This window comes from Panicum virgatum, chromosome 3K, assembly GCF_016808335.1.
Source record: "Panicum virgatum strain AP13 chromosome 3K, P.virgatum_v5, whole genome shotgun sequence".
Lineage (NCBI taxonomy): Eukaryota > Viridiplantae > Streptophyta > Magnoliopsida > Poales > Poaceae > Panicum > Panicum virgatum.
Window position 1 is genome coordinate 3,248,743 of NC_053138.1, and position 6,000 is coordinate 3,254,742.

A 6,000-nucleotide genomic window follows, 5' to 3' on the forward strand; every position below is an offset into this window, starting at 1 on the left:
CATGTCACCATTGTGTGACGTGGCAATTGAATCTGTGACGAAAATTATACTGTTCGTGATGTTAATTTTCGTCATAGAAAACGGGCTTGGGTTGGGCTTCGGGGGCCCGGGGACATTCCATGACGGTTTTAAAACGTCATGGATTAAGCAATCTATGACGAAAATTTAAGGAACGTCACGTGGTGTGATCTGTGACGCTTAATACATGACGTTATTTGAGATCGTCATAGATATTGTTTTATGACGGTTTTTTAGTGATATGTGACAAAATTCAATCGTCATGGATCAACAGATTTTTTGTAGTGATCTCATCCATCACAGCATGGCAGCAAGGAAAAGGAATCCTCGAGGGGGTATCATTTTTGGGTACTCTATCATCGTCCTGCTGGCCACCGAGACAATATTCTTCAGTACGTAGAATCTTTCCAAGAACAAGAAATTTCTTCAGTAGATCGATCGAGGAGTACTCACATACGGGCACTTGTACGCGCTAGCTTGTGCCTCCAGTTGCAAATCGCACATCGATCATGCATATGCTTGAATTGAAGGCTTGTTGCAGCACTAATAGCTGCGCCATGCATCTTGCGGCTAACAATAATAAGATAGACACACGATGGAGTGGAGTAGCGGACACTAGGTGGCACATACATGGCTGTTCTTTTAGGGCAGTCCCAATGGAGACTCCATTGTAGAGTTTTAAGCCTCAAAAATTCCATCACAAGAAACTATAATTCCCAATGCAAAATGTGTAATAATAGTTTTTTATATATAAAATCATTTATTGTTTTTCTTCCATTACAAGATTCATGGACTCCACGCCCCCTCCATAATGCAGGTCTCTCTGGTTTCTTGGGCATTGAAAGGCGCGTAGACTTGAGGTCTTATCTAAAAACTAAGTCTTATTTTTTTCCTTCTCTTTTCAATAATTAGAGTACCACATCAGCAAAAAAACTATAAATAGAGGACTATAAATATACTTAGACTCTATGATAAAGTCTGGATTGGGACTGCACTTAAGCTCACTCATTGCAACCCCCATAATCCTGCCTGACAGGTTCCCATGTATCTTGGACTACGTGCCCCTGCTGTCAACCTGCAATCTAGCTTCCCACGCCCATCAACCATGCATATCTCAGACGTGTGTACTAGCAGCATGCCACAATCTCAAATGATTCTCTAGCAGCTGCGTGCATTATTATTGGCTGTATAGGACTCAGGAGCGGTCGTTGCCACGCCAACTACTGGCAGGTTTCCGGTTGATCCGATCCCGCTCTTAATCATCACCATACAGTTCACAATAAATGCCTAATAATGGCGAGCCGAGCCATCATCAGCTAATGGCTAATACTCCCTCCTTCCCTGTTTATAAGGCATACACGTATATCAAGATTCAAACCTTGTCATCTTTGACCAATAATTTGACTATTAAATTTTTATTTTTATAATGCAAATTTCATATGATTGGATTCATAATCAAATATATTTTACAATGATTATAAGTTTATAATCAAAAGTGATATAATATATGATAAATAAATGGTCAAAGTGTTGTTTAGAAGACCGTGTCATGTTCCACCATGCCTTATAAACGGGGAAGGAGGGAGTAATATGATTAGCGAGTTCAGAATAATAAATGCCTAATAATATGATTAGCAAGTTCACAATAATAATGTAAGGCTGGACGAAAAACTCGTGTCTCATCAGCTCGCTCGACTCGGCTCGCTAATGGCTTGGCTCAGCTCGACTCGTTGAGAAATTTTATTAAGCCAAGCAAGTGTTTTAGCTCGATACCTTAACGAGCAGCTCGGGAGGCTAGTGTAAATGGTGAACTTTTATGAAAAAAAATACATGCCGTATGAAAAAAGATCAAATAATTGCCTTTCAAGCTACCGAAGTGATAGTTGGGACACGGGGGAGGAGACGCAAAGTAACTTAGCTAGCTAGGTAGGAGAAGTGCAATATTATTCCAAATCGAAGTCATCTAGCGACGAAGCACTGCACCCAGCAACGAAAGGGCTCATGCTCACCAGAAGCTCCACTACTACTACAGCTACTACTTGCACCTGAGTAGTGTGTGACCGTATCACTTGAACGGCACGCAATTCCTATTTTGCCTATCAATCATTTTTCCATGATCATGCATCACACAGAGGATTAGGGACCAATATATCTACTCTACTGTGTGGATCGCGATGGTTTTGGAAAGGAATAAAAAAAATATCCATGCTGTTGCTAATATGGCCTATTATGAACAAATAAAGAATTTGCTCAGAGCAACTTTGGGGCAAAAAAAGGTGGGCCTACAGGTAGCGACAAATAAGGAGTTTCATATATGGCAATCTTTTCTCAAAAACATATTTGGAAAAAAAAGGCGCCTTCAAGGGCTACAAAAGCAAATAATAAATTAGTCTTCATTCTTGTACATACATGTATGTGCAAAAATTCTATGTTGCTCAATGTCTAATATACTAATACGAGTATAATGGTATAATATATTAAAAAGGTGATGAGACTTGTAGGTGCTTCACACGACGTGTGAAAAAGGTTTAACATGATTGCATAATCCAAGTGCATGCCTTTCAATTTAATAAAGCTACACACGAGTTGATGGATGGGAATCATATCATATATAGTAGCATTCTAAATTTCTAATCCAAGCCTGCTACAGAGGAAGTTAATAAGCTAACTATCTAAGTAACCGCCCAAAGAAGAGCTCACCCAAAAGCTCCACCACAAGCGTCTCCGTAGCTTGAACCACACACCATTTCCTTTCAAATTATCAAATATCAATCATGTCTTCATTATTATTATCCATACACAAAGAATTATAGGGCATATACCAATCTAATAGTAGCTCAAGAACATTGTTCAAGATCACTCTTTTTTTTAAGGGAAAAAATGTACATAATCCATGCATTGAATTTGATTGGCTTATTTGGCCGTGGGGGGAAAAATCCTCGCATGTATAGATAAATCTAAGGCGAAGGAAATGGTCAACTATATGCACGTTCAGTGCAGGGTGCTCAACGGCACGCGTGAAACCCGGTGGCCGGCGACCAAAGCTCGCGGAGGCCGGCCAACCCGCAGTGCTCAGTCAAGTCGCTGCCAGCCGCCCGGTCGCGCCGCGCGTCTCCGATCATCTCGGCAGAGCCTCAACGAACACTGCATGCATCGCGATCGCGTCCCGGATCCGATCGAGGCTATAAATGGGGCAGCTCGGCGACGAACCGAGGCAGCCCACGCCCGCCGCAGGAAGGCGAGCGAGCATGGAGCTCACCACGTAGCTCGAGCAGCGCCGGCGGCTCGAGCGGGAAGCAAAGACGATGCCGCCGTCCGCGTCCACCGGCGACGGACCGACCAGGGTGGACACGGCGCTCCGCTCCTCCGTCCCGGGAGGGGGGCAAGGCCGGGACGTACGCAGCTCGTCTCTCTCGCCCACGACAACTCCACGCCATGGGCCCGAGCAATGGAGCCCTGTGGCGCCGCCGTTGGCCGGCCGCCAACAATATTCATTCCGGATTCTAAGACTATCGCTGCTCGCGGAAGAGCGGATGAGAGCACCCACCCCCTGCTTTCCCTTCTCTACTTCTGCTTCTGCTTCTCCTTCTCCCTCTCCTTACGGTAGATGTGTCCAGTCAGTTATCTGTTGTTTTCTTGTATGATCTTTATTTATTTGAATAATAAAGGGACGATATTTACATTCTGAATATTGTCAGTGCGATGCTATTCTGCTAAAGTGATTACGGATTACCTAACAGCTACTTGCACTCTACGCAACTCACGGCGATGGGCTTCTGCATGCCTGGTGAAAGAAATTAAGTGGCGAAACATCAGTTATCTCCGAACATTCAGTTTTGGCATGAGACCTTTTCTTTTCTTTTACGGGCGTGCAATGGGGGAAGGACAAATTTCTTCGGATAACGAGTAGCTCCTTGTGTCTGCTGGAAATATTTCTGTAAAGAGGTTAGCGATCCCACCCAGGTCACATTCTAGATCGTTTTATGGTTTATAAACCATGACTGCTGCTCTAGTGAAGTTGATAGCATTTTCTGCGCTGCTCTCCTCTGCTCTGCAGGCGAAACAATTACAATTTTCTACTCTGGAAGCTGATAGCAGTATATAGCATAGTAATCTCAATGTTATTTTTACTGCAAACAATTGAAAGAAAGTCGTCAGAAAAACAAACAAATGTTACACTTTATGTAATCCACAATCTGACTGTCCTTAGAAGATAGTGAGAAGGGCAAAGGATGTTGCTCTGACAGTTCCACCACATACAGCTGGAAGGAACATTATCAACGGTTAATTCAGACATCAATAAGAAAGAAAAGAAATGGATGGAGATCATCAGACTAGGCACAAGATGCGCAGTTGCCACTGCAGTTCAATTGACAACTGCCAAATCCTGCCAATCTGCATCATTTCTTCGCCTCGTCGCCGTGGTTTCCGAACGTTATATTTCAAAGTTTTTTAAAAAAGAAAAAAAAATCGTTGCAAAGGTGCCTAGATCATTAAACCTTCTTGCAGCTTAAGCTCATGGTGGGCTCTGAGCCTCTGACAGCTCAATAGCTCATATAGGATACGCAGAGCTGCAACACGAAATTATTTGATGCGCTTGCAGGTTATACGGTTGGCGGCTCGTCCCGTCGTCCACGCGGGTGTGGGACGGGGAGGTGGTGGCAGCCACGGCCGGACGCGATCACCCCTGTCGAGTTCTTCCCCGGCGGATGGCGCTGACGGCGAAAAGCTGCCATCCCGCGCGCGGAGGCGAACACCGGAGCAAGCCGGGATCGCGCCATCGCGGAGGAGAAGCAGCGTCTCCCTCCGTAGTACCTATCCGCCAACGCCGCAGCGTTGCTGACGGCGGCGGGGGGAGCGAGGCCACGGCGCAGGCGATGATGGCGCCGTCGAGGCGGCTGTCGCGGCCGCGGGGACGGCCGCCGGTGACAGGGTAGCGCTTTGACATGGAGGCTGAAGGAATCGTCGTTGGTGACGGGTCGCACATCCGGCTGTGTCGAATGGGGACAGCGCGACGCCGGCGAGCAGTGGCAGCGGCAGGCATCCAGGCGGACGGGGGCCGGGGCGGACGGTATCGACATGGTTCACCGTCCCACCCCGGACGGTATTTGATTTACCGTCCGGGAATAGGGTCATCTGCACCGTTGGATGTAAAACGTGTGGACAGGATCGATCCGACCGGTTGGGCTCAGAGAGATCGAAACGCTGTGTGGGCCAAGGGGAGGCCCAATTACGGAGGACCCAACGGCCCAAGAGTGCTTCACCAGGAAGACTCAGCCGTTTCGTCTTCCTTCGTGGCCCGGCCGCCTCCGCGGGGCTCGTCGCCGGCCGGCCGGCGCTTCTCGCCGATGGCATTTGCCAGCGAGTCGGTCGCACCGCTGTCAGTGAACCGCGGGGAGCGATATGGCGGAGAGCTTGTGGCCATAGCCGACCACGGTGAGTCGCGGCGGGCGGCGGGCGTCGTCGCACCGGAGCCGGAAGCCCCCCCGCGGCCGCGGCGATGCCCAAGTGCCGAACGGTAAAGGGACGGTCACGTTGCCGCACCGCCATGCTGCCGCTGCGACGCTGCAGCAGGCACCACTGAAGGGGAAAGTGTCAGGTACAACAGTGCTCCACCTCTTCTTCTCTGTTGTGGATTGAGGAAAATTGATTCATTTGCAAGGAGAGGTGAAAGAGACGCAGGCTCATGTGGAGATCAACAAACCCAGCGTCGACACGCACATGAGAGCACCCACCCCCCTGCTTTATGCTGGACGGCCTCGACCGCGGCGCGGCGGGCTTGGCGAGTTGGGTGACGTGCAGAGAGAGCTTGCGCACGTCTCGTCCTAGCAGCGGAGGCACACCTATCGCCGCCGGAAGGAGGCGCAACGATGACTGTTGCTGTAGTGAAAGAGGCTCTTCAGGTGATTTGGGGGTAATGCTGCGTGCTAAGTCATCTTACCACTCCGAATTATGCAATGCAGATTTACCTAATTGCACGTC